Genomic DNA, 17,362 nt, shown 5'->3' with positions numbered 1-17,362 from the left:
CAGCTGTTTACAGTGAAAAGTACCAACAAATCTCCCCCTGCACACTACCTTCTTATCACCAAACAACTGACAGGCGCTGTTGGGTGACACAGTGGAGCATTTAGCATCTAAACAGTCAGATGTTTCCTGACCAAGAATGGAGCTAGAGGAGCAGAACTGCTTTACATTCATCACTCTCCGGGGACAAGACTCCAGAAAAGATGCTAATTATGCTCTGCAGCTGTGCCATGGATAAATAAACAATTGTTTGCAAACTAAATTTAAAGCACGGTAATTTCCATCTTGTGCACACAGTTATTTTCAGCTCTCCCAAAGGCGCCATTCTCTCATAGTAGAAAGTAGAAAAAACAGTCACCTTGAAGCTGACAATGTGATTTTGCGCTATATAAATTGAATTGAACTGAAAATTATTTGTTTAGTACCAAAGCACAACAACAGTTGCCTCTAGGCACTTTATATTATATTTATATATATATAGCCTATTTAGACCCGCTTGTGAACTCATGCCTGCAGCTGTGCTCGATGAAAGGTAATCCAGCAGGATGTGTAACTTTGGTTTGCTTTTAAAGCAGGTCAGTCCACATTTCTCCCTTCTTCCGCTCTATAAAGCTCTCCAACAGGAAGAATATAGTTTGGTCAAGTAGCTCCATGTCAGAATCTAAATGCAGCAGGGGGGTTTCAGGTTTCGAGTTAGTGCGGAACATTTCTTTGAATGTGTGTAAAGACCAGACTGGTGACACACCAGTTTGAAGCATATTTTTAACAGCACATCTTTTCAGAGCTGCACACTTCCACAAAACAACACTTTCAGTGCCTGACTGTGACTCTGCTGCCTGACGTGGATGAGCTGTGTGTGTACGCTTTTAGACACCAATATAAATTTGGCTTCTCTACGCTACACTAGGATGCAGCACGCTGTGTCCTGTTCTGCCTTTGGTTGATGTCAGCCTCGTGTTCTCTCCTCTCAGACATTAGTAGCACTTATAGATGTTCTCAGAGTGTATATTTTGACTAAAGATGTGTCATCTTTCTGTTTTCTTGCCCTGTCAAAACATTTTTTTCTCGCGGTCGTGCTGCGTGTCCTGTAAAAGAATCTAACTTTATCTTTACTGCGTGTTTAGTCATAAAGACCCACTGAGACAGGCTTATGTGCCATGGAGCCACAGTTGTTGAATTTAGGAAAGCTATCACTGTCTGTGTAGATAAAAGCAAAGGTTCTTTCTCATCCACGGTTTAGTTCTCCACTAGAAGTTTAGACTCTTGACTTGACTGAATATACCTGTTGTTGCTCTGACTTTGAAGAAACGCAGGACTGATGGGTGAATAGATTTCTAAAAAAGAAGCAGGCCAATCGAAATGGGACTTTATTGTTACCGCTGCAGCAAGCGGGCAATATTTCATCTGAAAAGCACCACTAGAACGTGAAGCTGTCAGTCCTGTCTTTTGTTTGTGGCCCATTCAGCATCATTATCTCCCTTGCACTGCTGTAATTACTGTATGGTGAATAGCTTTCCAGAACTCATCATTTCCTGCACTGTAAGCTTCTTGTTTTGTTCAGGCTACAGCAGAGGAGCAGAGCTATTGTCAGTATATTGATATTAACAATTTTCATGATGGCAACACAGGAGGAGGGTTTGCGCATATGCTCTGTGTACACAAAGAAAGAAAATGGACATCGAGGAGAAATTGGAGGATGAAATAGCGCCGAGAGTCTCTGAAACATCAAAGAATTGACCTCAGCTGTGCTCTTTGTGAAGAAGAAACCACAGAGGAGCACGATAGCGTGGGGCCTGATGCAGGCATTAACACTTGATTTGTATGAAAGAACTCCTCTAATTTCTTTACAGTCAGACTTTCAGTAATTTAATTTGGACTTAAAGGTTGCAAATGGGTTAGTTCAACTTTCTAGGCCTTATGTCCCGAAGTCCCAAGCGTACGGGTCGTTGATACGCCAGCTGCTATCTTCTTCATACTTGACTGCAGACCCGCGGGGAATGAGGCTGAAGCTGCGGCGGGAACAGGACGCCCTTTAGGGATTCCTCCAGAGCCATGGCCCCTAAATCACTGTTTGACAATTTGTTTGTGTTGGATGAACGCTCATCATTCATATTCACATTCTGAAGGCTGTCTGTAGAGATAGGAAATTAAATTCCAATAGCGTTCTTTCTCATATCCTTAGATATTCAGCATAACTACAAAACCTGTGTCATTGCTCCAGTGCACACAAGGCTAAATGAAAGACTTTCCACCTTGGGGGGGCAAAGGTAAATCCTGTGCTGTCTTGTGTATTTTATTAGCCGCTCTCACGATTATCTCAATTAAATTCTGACTTTGCATATGAAAACTATACTCCCTGAAGATCATGCTGACATGATTAAATACTGGCGCAGACTTTAATTAATGTAAATATCCCTCTGCTAGGCTCCCTCGGTATGCCTTTTTCTCTGATTGACTACACCACAAATTCCACAGTTGGAAAACAAAGTTTGTGTACTCAGACCACCAGTTGCCCCCCTGGTTGTATCCTCCTCTTCCTTTATTGTCTGTTTGCAGTTTAGCCATTACCTCTGTTCATCATTAAACCCTGTGAGTGCTCCGGAGTCATACACAAAGCAAAGAGAAAAGCTGAGCTTATTAGAGTGTTTGGCTTGTTAACTTGCTAATGGCCTGGGTGTTTGCTCTAGGTTATCATGAAAACTTCACTTATGTCCATTTATCTCTAAACTCAATTTCATGCTCTCCTGAGCTGATACTTTATGTCCTCAGGAGGAGGAGATATGAGGGTTTGAGCGGAGTGGATCATCCTTGTGCCACGCATGCTACATGTGGATGTAGTGTTTGTGGAAAAACACTTTCAGGAACGACCAAGAAAAGGTAAAGTCTTCAGACCCACAAGAGTGTCGCTGCGTTGCTGAGACTTTTTTTTTTTAGTTCTTCTACTTGTGTTCTTAATAGTGAGAACTATTTAAAAATGGGAACAACTCAAAGGTATTACAAAGTATTATGATTGTTGCATCCATCCATCCATCCATCCATCCTGCTGTCTTAGAGGCAGGGTACACCCAGGACATTGCAGGATTGTTGTATTTATTAATAATTACTGCAGTGATTATGATAACTACATATGCAATATACTGTATATTATTATGTTATTATGAATTTCCTCTTACTTAGTGGACTGGATGATATGCTTTCCTGCTCATCAGTGTGTATGTACTCTTTAAGACGTCAACCCTCAACACATCATTATAGCCCCCATAGCCTCCTTGTAGTTGCTATGGTTTCCATAGATGAATTGTTTCAGCCTTTGAAGGGCCTTTGATTTTCCATCTATAGTACTATATACAGTTTTCTTTTCTACCTGTGAGATCTCAGCTGTGTGGCAGTCAGCAAGTAGCAACAAAACATCTTCCAGCTACAAGTGAATTCTCTTCCTGTGATATTAGTTTCTGTAGTGCGACAGTCCTGCAGCTCCGTTCATATCATTTTGGAGAATAATCCCTTTACCTAATTAACAACAGCCACGAAGGCGGGCAATTTTTGATAAACACCCGCTTCTCATTGTGATGCCAGCCACTTGAGGATGTTACACTGAGCATTTTTCTCCAAACTACTGATTGATTTCCAAGGCTTTGGCTCTTTACGGCTTCACATGAATCATACAGGCTATTTCGAGCTCTCGGATCTCAAAGGGAGTGGACATAATTTGAGTTATATATCCATCAAGCACACTTCATTTGTATTTTAAAACACTAAAAGCCTAAACACTTATTTGTAAAAAGCATGAATTTGTCTTCTTTAGTTTAAAGGGATTTGGGTTGCTTTAAAGGATTTAAACAATTAGCCTGGCTAAGCCCTGCCCAAATCGGCATCAATACAGATAATAAATATACATGCTGTTTCGTGGTAAATCCATAATAAAATATGGTGTAAAAGCATCGATTTGTGGCTTTATGGAGTGGTTATGTGCTGGACTGCTTCTTAGTTGTTTCTTAGTTAGTGAAAACATCTTGAAGCCTTGACTTGAGCATTTTGCGCGTCACCATTTTGGTGTTTTGAAATTGGAAATGACAGGTGAGAGGTAGATCAGAATTTATGCTCGTGATGTAGGCTGCAAAGCATTCCCTGCATGACTGGCTTTTAGACTGACAAAACAAACTCATCAGAGAAATGTGAGGTCATGTATCAAATGAGTTGAAGGGTTCTTTTCTTACAGACTTCCATATAGTCTGAGACAAGAGGAGTAGCTTTTTGAGTACAGTAGTGATTTAAGGCACTTAAATCACCACCAATATCGGATTTTTAAGACCAACATTTGTCTAACATTTTTCTTTAGTCTTAGCACAAAGTTAAAGCGGGCTGCATCCTCACACTAAACTTCTGTGCTATGAGTGGAATGAGTCTTCTTGTCGAGCTCCCAAAAAGAATGGATTTCCCAAAAATGTTTAACAATTTTATTATATGTTTAAAACTTAAGTGATGTGATTTTAATGATATTAAAAGTAGACCCACATAACCTTTTCTTTATTAAAATGTGTGGATGCTTTGAAGCAGAGACCGAAAACGCTGTTTGTTTGTTGTAGCTCCTCGTTTTTTGTGCTCATTAATCCTCCCGTGCCCTTTAGTAATCTCCACCAACCAGCCTGATTTCCTAACTGAGAAGTGGCAGCTGTTGACCTCTTCTGTAGAGACAGATTTAACTCTAACTGATTTGAGCAGGTTGATTTATTATACTTTTTTCCAATTGTAGATCTTGCCAAAAAAAAAAAAAAATCAGCTTATTCACCAGCTGGATCGCAGCTGCTGTAGGCTGTATTTCCTACAAAACACCACCCTCTGTCTTCCTGACAAACCCTCTTCAATCTAATATGTAATCAATACCACTAATTTGCTGTCCCATCAGGCTTCATCCTGTCTACTGAATGCGTTGCACCGGGTCAATGGCTACCCAGGTGGGGGAGAGATTAGCCAGCTAAGCGAACAGGATGAAGCAGAAGATTCACCCTGGGTGAAGTTGGTTGCTTACTTCAGTTCTGTAACGGCTGGTGGGAGGCTGATGGGAAAACCTGCTGGAGATCAGGGCACAGCTGGGTCGTGAGGGTGCAAACACACCTGCTTTCTGGTAAGAGTGAAAAAGAAGGAACAGCACAGAACAGATAAATGGGCAGTTTTTAAGCCGGCAGATGTTGTTGTTGTTTTATTAGTTTTTCTTGTCTCTTGCATCAATAAAATTTCATCTGTTGAAATCATGTGTAAAGTAGGCAAATCAATATACAGTATTCAATATGTACCAACCTGTTATAAGGCGATGATGAGAGTGTCAATTACTTTACTCATTTCCTGGCATTACCATTAGGCCATTACATAATTTCTTTATTATATAATTGTTCTTGTTCATTAATGGCGTTACAGGAGAGGGAGCCAAGTACCAGTCAGCTGTGATTATACCTGTAACTCTAATAAGCATAAATAGCCCGTCATAAGCCAATGAAAAGGTCGGCTACAAAGCACACCATATCACATAGCACGTTGCTGACAATCATGTCGCTGCACCAAGATTTAGTCGTGGATGAGTCACTGAATTTCAGCCCACCTCTGCATTTCAGCATCATATCTTATACTTATCACCTCACACTTCCTAATCCATATTTCATTGCAGACTGTATGAAGGATTAAGACTTTCTCCAGTTGAAACAATTCCTTGTTAGAAGACAAGAAGGATTTTTCCTATCTGTTACACAAAGGTTTTTGCACTAGAAATTTGCTGAGTTTCAGAAGATCCCTTTGAAATTCTCTTCCCACTTCATAAGAGGAAAAACCTGGCTGTGAATGTAGCTGCTTTGCTAACAGAATATGGCTGGTAGAAATCTTTTCAGATGTTCCACGTCAGCAATATGAGCTGAATGTGGTCGACTAAAGAAGAAAAACGGGAAATGAGACAATATGATTGCCTACAACACTCTGAGAGTATTGGAGTAGGAAACCGAGGCCGGTAATTAGGTCTCTGTAAATTCAATTGACTTCCTCACCGATTCGAGCAAGCATTTATTGTGAGGGTTGAACTGTGTATCACACGGGTCAGTCTGTTACAAGTAGATATTCATTTAAGTCAAATCGCCAGCTGTCTCCTTGAATTGAACTGATAAGTTACGCATATTTAAACTCGAGCTTCATACACATACCCCACAGCCGGGCTCTCATTCCCAGGATCCCACCGCCAAGCATGCAACAACAAAGGAGGCTGACCAGTGAGGGCTCAACATCAAAGCAGTTTGGGCTTGGTGCACCCCGCTCCTGCAGCACAAATACAGCGAATCATGCATACAGAGGAAATTCAGTGGATATCATAACTTGATGAAAGTGTACACAAAAAATGATCACATGGAAACACTTTCACGTGTTTCACTGTTTAGCCAATCACACAACCACACACTGACAGAAGTGATTAAAATTCTGTTTGTCACACTCAGAGCTTCAAAAAGAAACATAACAAGAAAACTAGATGCCACCCTGGCATCGTGTGACCTTTACACCTCCTGAAAAATCTTCCTCAGCGGTGGTGTTGCTTAAATGTCAGCTGCCTCAGCGCGATCCTTGTTTCAGAGTGAAAAAGAAATGCACTGAGTGCAACTCCTCAGGCCACCTGTCCTACTGCCGTCATCAGCCACAATATGATGCCTCATTGTACGGCAAATATTTACAGCTTGGCTGCGTCTTCAACAGTCACTTACACAGTATCATGTTGAACCGCAGTTCTAGTTAATCACTGCGCTGAGCAAAGTAAACAAGCGCATTAATAATTAAAAGAATTTAGCATGGCAGTAGGCGCCCCAGCCTTTAGATAAAGAGTGAAATCCAAGCTGGCAACGTTTTCTCAGTGCTCTTAAATCTTTTTCCTTCCCACCATCTCATCTAATCCGGCACTTGGGTTTGATCCAGTTGAAATGATGAAGGAGACGCTGCCTTATCGCACTCAACCCCCTAAACCCACTTCCATTTCTACTAAGGTATTTTTCTTTGCAGCAATCTCATGTAAGATACCCTACCTGCTCCCACTTTAAACACAGAGGAGAGATTAAAGTTGTGACACTACATCTTCGACTGCTGGTGTAACACAGCGTTGCATTAGTGTTTACTACTGCAGGGTTCAGATCAATGATTATGACAGCACTTTATCATAGTCAGGCAGTCAGGCACTGGTTTTCCCAGCAGCTCTTCGAGTGTCTGACTGAGCCAAGCGTCTTTCCGGGTGCGCTGCGGGAGATCCAACTGAGGGACTGTTGCAAAGAGGAGAAAATACAGTTTTTGAGTAAATACAAAAGTGGCTTTTTGATTGCGGACTGCTGAGCTCAGTGTGATAATGGCCAAGATTGACACACAATTAAAAGTTTCTCTGTGAGAGTTGGGTCAGTGCCGTAAGAATAATGAGCGCCATGATGTCTCCTGGGTGACTCATAAAACAGTCTGAAATCTTGACTAGCCTTGAATTCTTACAGTAAAAGTGGAACTTTCAATTTAATTATGCTTGAAATATAGTGACTTTCATTAGGTGTAATTACCATCAGTATGGAAAAGGCTCATATCAGTGTTATTTAGTGTCCTCTATTACAAAAAATCAAGGGTCCCTTTTTTCCTCATCTATTTATTATTGAACATTTACAGAGAATACAACTTTTAGGTGACGAATGAAACATCACATTTTTGTCATAAACCTGGAAGCCCACTAAACTAAAGGGCTTTGTTCATATGGCAACAACTTTTCAATACTTCTGCAAATCTCCTGTTCCACCACATCCCAAAGGTGTTCGACTACATTATGAGCTGGTGACTGTGGAGCTATCGGAGTACAGTGAACTTATTGTCATGTTCAAGAAACCAGTTTGAGAGGATTTTAGCTTTCTGGCATGGTGTTTTATCCTCCTAGAATCAGGAATCAGATGATGGGTACACGGTGAACGAATGATGCTTAAGGGTCCTTAAGTGTGCAAGAAAAAAATCCCATGATTTTTTCTTACACCCCATGATATAAAAGCAGGATGGATCCATGCTTTCAAGTTGTTTACAGCAAGTTCTGATCCAACCACCTGGATCAATAATCAGAAATCAAGACTCATCAAACCACACAACATTTTTCCAATCTTGTATTGTCCAATTTAGGTGAGCCTATGAGAACTGTAGTTTCCTGTACTTAAGTGGCAGGAGTGGCATGTGGTGTGGTCTTCTGCTGCTGTAGCCCATCTACCACAAGCTTTGACGTGTTGCTTGGCCACAGATGCTCTTCTGCATAACGAGTGGTTATTATAGTTGCTGTTGCCGTCTTGATACTCGTGTCTGACTATTCTCCCCTGACCTCTAACACTAACAGGGTATTTTGACCCAGAAACCTGCATATTTTCTTTTTTTCAGACTATTCCCTCTAAACCCCGCAGATGGTTGTGTGGGAGAATCCCAATAGCTCAGCAGTTTCTCAAATACACAGACCAGCCCATCTGACTCCAACTAACCTAAAATATTCCATCTTTGACATGCCACCAAATAAAAATAAATAAAATCAAAAAGTCTTACAGGATCAATTATCATTTTCAGTACTAGAGTCCACACATGTAGAAAAATGTGCACTTGCCACACATCGATGAAATCTGTTCACAGTGAACACACAGAAAGATTTGTGAATTTTCCATTTCATTATGCGCTCGTTTCAAATGCATCTTTTTTTTTCTTTAATATTGTGATACTGATACAGCATCTCTCCTTAATTACTGCACTTAGTGGATGGAAATATTGCATAGCCTATCCAATCACAGTGTTAATTTACAGGCATTCGCAAGTCGGTTGTGTCTCTCACTTTGCTTTATCCCTCAACCAATGAGTTTGAAGGTTGTGAGAAGAGAGAGAGAGATTTACTGAATCTTCATATAGGAACTGATGTACATGCCCACATGCCTTTGAAGGATTGTGGCAGCAGTTACATTCCTTTTTTTAAATAAAATCTCTGGTGTGATGTTTTTCTAACATTAAAATAACTCCATTGATGCTTGCCAGAACAGCCACTCTAAGCTTTGCCTCAAGGAAGAAGCAGAACATTTGATTGGGATTTTCTGTCAAACAGAGATGCATCTCTGTGCATGTCTACCAAACAGCGCTGGTAACGTTAAACAGTTTCTACGCTCGTGTCTCTGCTTAAGCGAAACTTTGCTAAATTTTAAGCACCGACATTTCATCAGCATCCTCAGCAACGGATGCAAAGTCATGTATATGTTAACCAGTATCTGCATGTATGAATGCACTTGAAAATTCGAGGTTGTCTCAGGAAAAGGAGCCTAGTTCGACCTAGTTATCTAATCAAGCTGTAACCTGTAAACAAGTTCTGCAGAAGAGGCAGACATCTGTCAGAAAAGAGTCAAGCAGATGTTGGATTTTTTTTTTCACCACTTTCTAAGGAAGTATTTCTATAGCACTCCACTCTCCATCACCACTTAACTGTGCTTGGTTCTGAACATGGAAGCAGTCACTGCTGTGATCACATATATAACACCACAGACTTTCAGCACAGCTCATAGTGTAGTTCTGCAACGCTGAAAACAATCCCCCCGTGTTAATGCTTGCTTTGACTATCTACTGGCTGCCTGTCAGAGTGTAACTCCTCAAAGAGAACTGTTTTTATTTATTTTTTAAATTTTGTTTTTAATATATAAATTAATAGGAATCCACCCAGAAGAAAGATAATCCACCTGTACTGTATCCCTGCTGCCTGGTATTGATTTTCTGTGTGTTACATAATATCTTTAGGGGCTTCCATCAACTCCTCCGATGTTTATTCTCCCGCTACAAATAGGGGATTGTCAGACAGCCAGTGTGCAGATGAGCAACACAACACAGCTCAAAGCAAGCGGGATGAAATCACCTGTGAAATGTGTGTACAGAATGTCTTTTTTTTGTTTTTTTCCCCATCAGTTCTTGCTTTGAATCTGATATGACAGATACAGACGTGTATTCCTTTTTATCTGAACACCGCAGCTGTCTCAGTGTTTGTATCAGCTTCTGAAAGTACTGTTGTGATTTGTAGCCCTGAGACTCATATCCTTTAACGTTTCCTCATTTTCATCTATTGTTGTTTGCAATAACAAGCAACAACGGGAGATTTTTGTTCTCAGTCTTGACTAGTGTGAATTCCAGATAATGTTACAGGGAGTTAGAGGAAATAAATTGATGCAATTTTCTTTGTTTAGCTGCGCAACGTTCTTCTGCATGTTATATATTTTAAATAGAAAAGAGAGAAGAGAATAGATGAGAAAGCAAAGGCAAAGAAAAACACCTACAGCAAAAAATGTGCATTTTTCCAGCAGCTTTGAATTCACTCATGAACGTGTGGTTTGAATGCAGAAACTCAGTAATTTGAGTAGTTTTAGGCTGCTGATCACTGCGGGTTTCTGTTTGTAAGTGAATCATAGCTGAAAGTTCAGTTTTTCAGCTTTAAAAAAGGAAAAAAAATAATAAATAAATAATATCCTCAACTTATTTTTGACATATTGCTGCACTCTATGGTCTTTTCAGACCGCAAATAATCAGTCTGCATCAGTTGGCTTCTGCAGGAAATTCTATCTTCGGTCTTCTGCCCCACAGAAATGTGCAAACTCAAACAAAACATAGAAAAGGTCTGGTCTTAATCACGTAATAATAACGTGCTCCTTTTCCATGAAAACCAAATTCGTTTTTGAAAGTCAGTTATGCTTTGAAAAGCATTAGCAAGACTTTGGCAGCATCACAACTAAAATATTTGGACATGGCTCCAAACTTTCTGCATTAACCACCCTACAGAACATCAGAGGGTTCATGCATTTTTATCTTTGCACCAGTTTGTTAAAAAATACTTTGAACAAATGCGTTGTAGTATTCAAAGGCGAGAGCCCCACATGGATGAAGTGACGAGCTTCTTTGTTCTTCAACTGCTGCAATGCAAAGCCCTTTTTCACTACAAGCCTCATTCACACAGTGCACAATTATTCTGACCAAGAACAACAAATTGACGTCAGTGTTATTAACACATGACATCAAAAGTCTCTTAAAAATTAAACTAGCTTACATGGGGCTGGGAATGGGGTCTAAAATTACCAATCAATCAATCAATCAATCTCATAGGAAACATGTTCACCAGCCTGCTTAATACTTACTTGTTAACTTGTTAACCATTTTTGTAACCAAAATTTACACTCTCTCTTCAGTGTAAATTTTGACAATGCTTTGCTATTTAACCTACTACTAGCATTATACTAGCACTATTAAAGGGCACAGATTAAGATGTTTTATCTTATTTACTTGACACCAAAACAAAGCTTGAGGACAATCCGATTGTTAAGTCTGACGTCACTAGCCGTGTCTGGGTCTAAACTCCGCTGCAGGTCCATATATCAAACGATCACTGTGGCATTACTGAGAGTTGAAAAACTGTCTAAAGTCTTTCATCTTTAATAAAATGATCAGCGTTCTGCTCTACCAGGTGTAACAATTGAGTTTAACATCCAGGCATCCATGAAAACGGAATTTATGACATTTAACGGAGTTAGAAGTTAGCAGGGAGTTAGCTCGCTAGCTTCTATCTAAATACAATATAGCATGTCCTGACTGCGGGGTTTTGGAAACAAATTAAAACGTACAGCTTTGCTATCACTTCCAGCATAAATGAAGACAGAAAACTAAACAGCAGTGACGTTTGTAGGGTTACTGAAGTTGGGCTAGCTGGTATATAATGATGTGCTACGTGACTGCTAGCGACACAACTATGTTAGCATAATATAAACAAGCTAACTTTTTTTCCACTCGATAAAAGTTAACGTGAGTGTTCTCGGTGGTCAGGAACAAATGTAATCGCATGGCAGGATGCTGTAAAAGGACCAAACTTCAGCCAGGAGAACAACTGAGATAATCCATCCACAATACGAGGTTAGTCATTCATATACTGCTGCATGGGCTGGGCTGTAGTTACATCCTAAGGTTTTAAAAACTGAGCTTAAATAAATGATTAGTGGTAATAAAAGCCGAGGGAGGTCAACAGGGATCACTGACTGTTTTAGGAGCTTTTTGAGATCAAATAGAAGAAAATACATAACATTAAACATGTTAACAACACAAAAGCCATATTAAACGCAGACTACTTTAGACCCGGAAGTAGGATTCGTCGCGTCATCACTGAACAACCGGATTTATGTCCAGAGCCATTCCTCAGCACTCCAGGAAGTTAGAGCTAAACAGGATATGTCCCATTTTTTATGCTAAGCTACATTAGCTAGCTAGCGGTACTGACTGAGTAGCTGCAAGACTGACGCTAATTTTCATTTTGAGTGAGCCACTTACGTGACTTCATAGTAGAGTGCAGTTCTCAGTGAATGCCGTCTCACAAGCTAACTTGAATGGCTAAAGGGTAGACTGTGAATGAAACACAGGATGCTGTGGTTTCTGTAGAGGCTTGTAATTTAAGTTATTGCTGCCACAGAATCACCCAAATGTTTAAGTAGACTAAAACTATTGTTCAAATGGATTTGAAACTAACAGTAAAAGGCTCAGTGTAGTAAGTGAAAAATCTGTGGAAGAAGTTATTGCCTTTTCCTCGGTAAGACCACGATGCAACAACATACACATAGAACTGTTGCTTGACTTCTTCCATAATGCCACTTGTTCACCTCTTTCCTTCCATTTCTGTCCATTAATCATGGCTATTTCTAAGCTCAGACGTAAGCACTGACTTGATACTTTGGGTTTTTTTTATTTATGCCTCTGCACCCTGTAATTCTGTCTCCTGTACACAAAATTGCTTCCTCTCAAAACCAAGCCAGATGTGGAAAACGTGAAACTAGACCAACGACTCCAAAAGCCTGTCCTCCGAGTTCATGCGGATACCACATTCGTGCAGACGTAACCGCATCATTGGGGATTCTACCCTGATACAGTTAGGAAAGAGAAAAAACTGTGTAAACATGCATTATTTGAAATTTCTATACATCAAAAAATACAAAATATAAACACAGAGTTGAAAATATAAAAATATATAGTATATCATGCTTCACTGTGCAAAAAAACTAAACAAAAAAACGTCTGGTGATTTAAAATTTCAATGTTGAACTTCCGCTTTTGAATTTGGTGTAGTTTGATTTAAAAGATTAACTCAAGGTCTACATGCTAGCTTTTTCTAAAGCATTCAATGATCCTGATAGAAGTGAGTAATGTGTCTTTATTGTTATTGAGGTTTTATTTTGAAATATAAAAAGCTTCTACAACTGAGCAGACACCTTACTTGCTTAAAGGTGCGTATAGATTAGGATTTCAGCACTCTTGCAAGTGTATTGCGTGCTTTTCTGTGCAACATGACTGCAAAATGGTAACAGCTAATGAATCGTCGACTATGAGATGTGGCTGCAATTCCTCCACTGTGTCTCCTGCTGCACTCTCCTGAGTGGAGATATGATAACAGCACAAACATAATCATTGAAGCAAGCGTTTGGGTCTTTCAGGTCAACATTTTTTTTATTACTATTATTTCTTTGCATCATAAACATTTTGTTTGGCCTATTAACCTCCATCTCTTTCATTTGGATCTGTTCCAGTGTTGCACTGATCGGATCATTTCAAGAGACGAACGATAGATAGATAGATAGATAGATAGACAGATAGATAGATAGATAGACAGACAGACAGACAGACAGACAGACAGACAGGTAGATAGATAGATAGATTTTTGAAAAAGTAAATAAAAATAAAATTTAATACAAAATACATTAATGAGGATGGTATGATTGGAGTAAAATCTAGATGTAGATGATATATATTCTGTATGAAGCACACACAAGCTTTTTGCATATAATAACACTGTAACAGAGGCTATCCACGGGTGAGGAAAAACAATAAAATACAACTCTGTTAAGAAACCATGACTGACTAAGGCACTCAAAAATGCATGTAAGAAAAAAACTGAAGACTAGAAAAAAAAGCAGAGCGATCTTGTAAGAAATATAACAACAAACCAACTAACATGGTGAGAAATTGTGAAATGGCTTACTACAGCGAAGCTCACAAAAATCATGTGTGAGGGCACATATTTACGACCCTCAAAAACACGGTCACGGGATTGTTTACAGCCTGAAGCAGCCAAGAGGAAGTGACGTAGCGTGAAGAGGACGGGCATGCGCGGTGAGAGAGAAGACGAGCGGAGCAAAACAAAACACACGTGTCTGGACGAGAGAAGACGCTAGGAAAGACCCGAACAAAGTGTAAACGAGAGGTTAGCGAGACAGTGTGCGGTACCGCAGCGAGTCTAGGCTGGGTTCCCGTCCATGTATGAACTCTGACTCCGGCTACAGCGGCCTTACGGGTGCAGCGCCGGGGCGAAGTGTCGGCGGAGATAGCGCTAGCAGAGGGGCTAATCGAGAGCTAAGGGCTAGCGGCCGCTCCCCTCCAATCTGCCTCAGTTTCCCGGCGTTGCCGGTAGAGTTTGACGGTGAAGAGCGTTTAGAAAGCGAGACAGCACGGCTGGCTGTCTGGCGAAGGACCAGCGAGTTTCCGAGAGAGGAATTGGGCGGCTTCGCTTCGCCCGGCCTGGGGACTGCCGTAGCTCCGATAGCCAGCGGGACCGCCATTTTGGGCCTCAACGTCGGCGGTGTTTGGAGTACCCTGCCACCCAGACGACGCTCCGGATGTTCACCCTGCTTTAACGGGCTGTATGTAAAAGCTTCGCCTACCCGTGAGTTCATCACACCCCATTTCAGGAGGGGCAAAGGTACTGTTTCTGTGTTTTTTTCTTTGTTTTGTGTGGACCGGAGAATGGACATTCTATTCCGGCTGTGGAAGTTCTGGACAGCCTAACAGACTGTAACTCCGGTTAACGACACCTACCCCTAGAACTATCTGTCCGTCCCACCCCAGAGACAATTTACTGGATTAAACTGTAAAGACTGAAATGTTCTTTTGGTGTGTCGGACATTGTAAATGATGTGTTGAGACTGTGTCAGCCATTTTAGACAGGATAATTGCTGTGTTAACTTTTACTGTTCTTCTGTATTGTGAGTGCTTTCTCTGTGACTAAGGTGGGTTGTGCGGAGTCGAGGACTCCTAACACTGGGTCCCACCAGTCTGTTTTGATTTATTTTACCTCATTTTATTTCTTTCATTTCTTTGGTCCTGGGGAGGCTCCTTGCTGTTTTCCCCTTTGCTCTCCAGGGCCCTGTGGACATTGTTAACCAAGTTTGGGGTTTTTTTGAGGGCTCTCCAGATAAATAAAAGGAGCCACATGGTTTAAAAAGTCGTTGTTGAATGCTTTTGTCCGACCCAGGTTGCCTTGGAGTAGGGGCGCCCGAGTTATTTGGTTGGGCACAGGACGACGGAGTTAAGTGGGACCGTGCTAGTATTCCATGTGCAGGCGCTACTATCATTGCAGGTCCGGGCCTGGAGTCCTCCTTTTGTGCCTACTGTTGCCAGGTAACTAACCCCATTCTTACTGAAGTAAGTGTCCGGGTCAGTCGTGCTAGAGGGGGGTTACGGACTTAGATCCCACCACCCGCTAGTCGTTCAAGGCAGCCTGTGCGCCCCTCTACCCCTACATAGCCGGGCTAGTAGCCCCTCACAATTGGCGTCACGAACAGGATTCACCCATTGGCTCGGGGTCGTTATAGAGGAGGAATAGAGTTAAGGCAAACATGTCTGAACTAGAAGATTTGAAAAGGAGCTTTGATGAACTACAGGGGAGGCTTGCGGAGCAGGCAGGTGCCTTACAGCAGGCACGAGAAGAACAGAGAGAAGCTCTTTCTCTCGCAAGGGCAGTGATTGATCAACAGGCCCAAGCTTTAAAAGCCCGGCGGCAATCTATGTCCACCGAGACCGCAAACTGGCAGATTTTAGTGGTTGCCCTGGAAAGAGTGGAGATGATTGTGTGGAAGAGTGGATCGCGGCAATGCGGTCTGCGTTCCAAGTCATGAAGGTGCCAGAGGCGGACCGTGTAGAGCTGGTCAAACAACACATAAAAGATGAGGCCAGGGCAACTGTTAAGTTCATGTTGGATGGGGCAGGAGAGTCCGTCGAGGGCATATTTGAGGTTCTCCTTCAAACCTATGGAGACAAGGTCCCCATAGGTACCAGGTTGAAGGAGTTCTATGAGAGAAGGCAGATGTCCAGCGAGACGGTCAGAACTTATGCCTATGACCTACAGGAGAAGCTGGCTTTGATTAAGAGGCGAGAACCCAACCGCGTTCCCGACTCAGAGACAGTGTTGAAGGAACAGCTAGTGCTGGGCTTGCGGGATGACCTTTTGAGGCGAGAGATGAAAAGGAGGGTCAAGGAGGAGAAAGGCCTAACCTTCATCGGGCTGCTGCAAGCCGCAGTTGACTGGTCCGAGGAAGAAGAAGCCCAGTCCTCTCTCGCCTCCCAAAGTAGGCTCAGAACTAGAGGTGCGGTGAACGCTGCAGTACCGGCCGAAGATAAACCATCCCCCCTCACCCTGGAGATGCTCCACGAGGAGGTTAGGAAACTAGCTGCTCGTCAAGAAGAGCTGTACTTAGCACTACAGAGCAGGGAAAGAGGGAGCAGCCAGCAGAGTGCACAGCGCAGGCGAACACCCCTGAGGGACGGCGAAGGGCGATATATTTGCTACAGCTGTGGGGAGCCTGGCCACACTAGCCGGCATTGTACCAAAAAGCTAGACGCAGGGGCTCTGGCCCCTATTCCCATAGACCCGGCGCAGGTGGCATTTTCTGGCAATCCAAACGCCAAGGGTGGGGCCAAGAAACACCCCACCACACCGGCCATAGGGCGCCAAGCAGCCGAGTGTCTTCTGACAGAGGTGGAGGAGAGCCTCCAAAGGAGTGCTCTTGGGAGGTGTCGCACAGTCCACCTTAAGATAGGGGGGTGGACACCACCTGCCTCTGGGACACGGGGTCAAATGTGACGGCTATTACGGAGTCCCATTTCCGTAGGTGTTTTGGGCCACAGGAGTTGAAGTCAGCAGACTGGATTGAGCTCACAGCCGCAAACGGGCTCGATATTCCTGTCTTGGGCTGCTTGGAGGCCGAGGTTGAATGCGCCGGGAGAGTGGTTGGTAAGAAGTGCATTTTTGTACTCACCGACACTCACCCTCAGGTAGACAAAGCTAATGGGCTCCCAGGGATCGTGGGGATGAATGTTATAGAAGACCTCGAAGCGCTCTTTATCGCAGATGGGGGTCGCGTCCACATGGATCCCCACGCTCCAGGCGAGACAGAGGCCACCATCCGTCGGTTGATAGCCCGAGCGAGGAAGGAGTTCCCGCGCATGGGTCCGGGGGGCAAAATCGGGTTCGTCAAGGTGGCCGGCAGGGAACCCGTTATCATCCCCCCGAGGAGCG

The sequence above is a fragment of the Simochromis diagramma genome, unplaced genomic scaffold, assembly GCF_900408965.1.
Source record: "Simochromis diagramma unplaced genomic scaffold, fSimDia1.1 OVJJ01000501.1, whole genome shotgun sequence".
Lineage (NCBI taxonomy): Eukaryota > Metazoa > Chordata > Actinopteri > Cichliformes > Cichlidae > Simochromis > Simochromis diagramma.
This window is presented reverse-complemented; position numbering follows the sequence as displayed.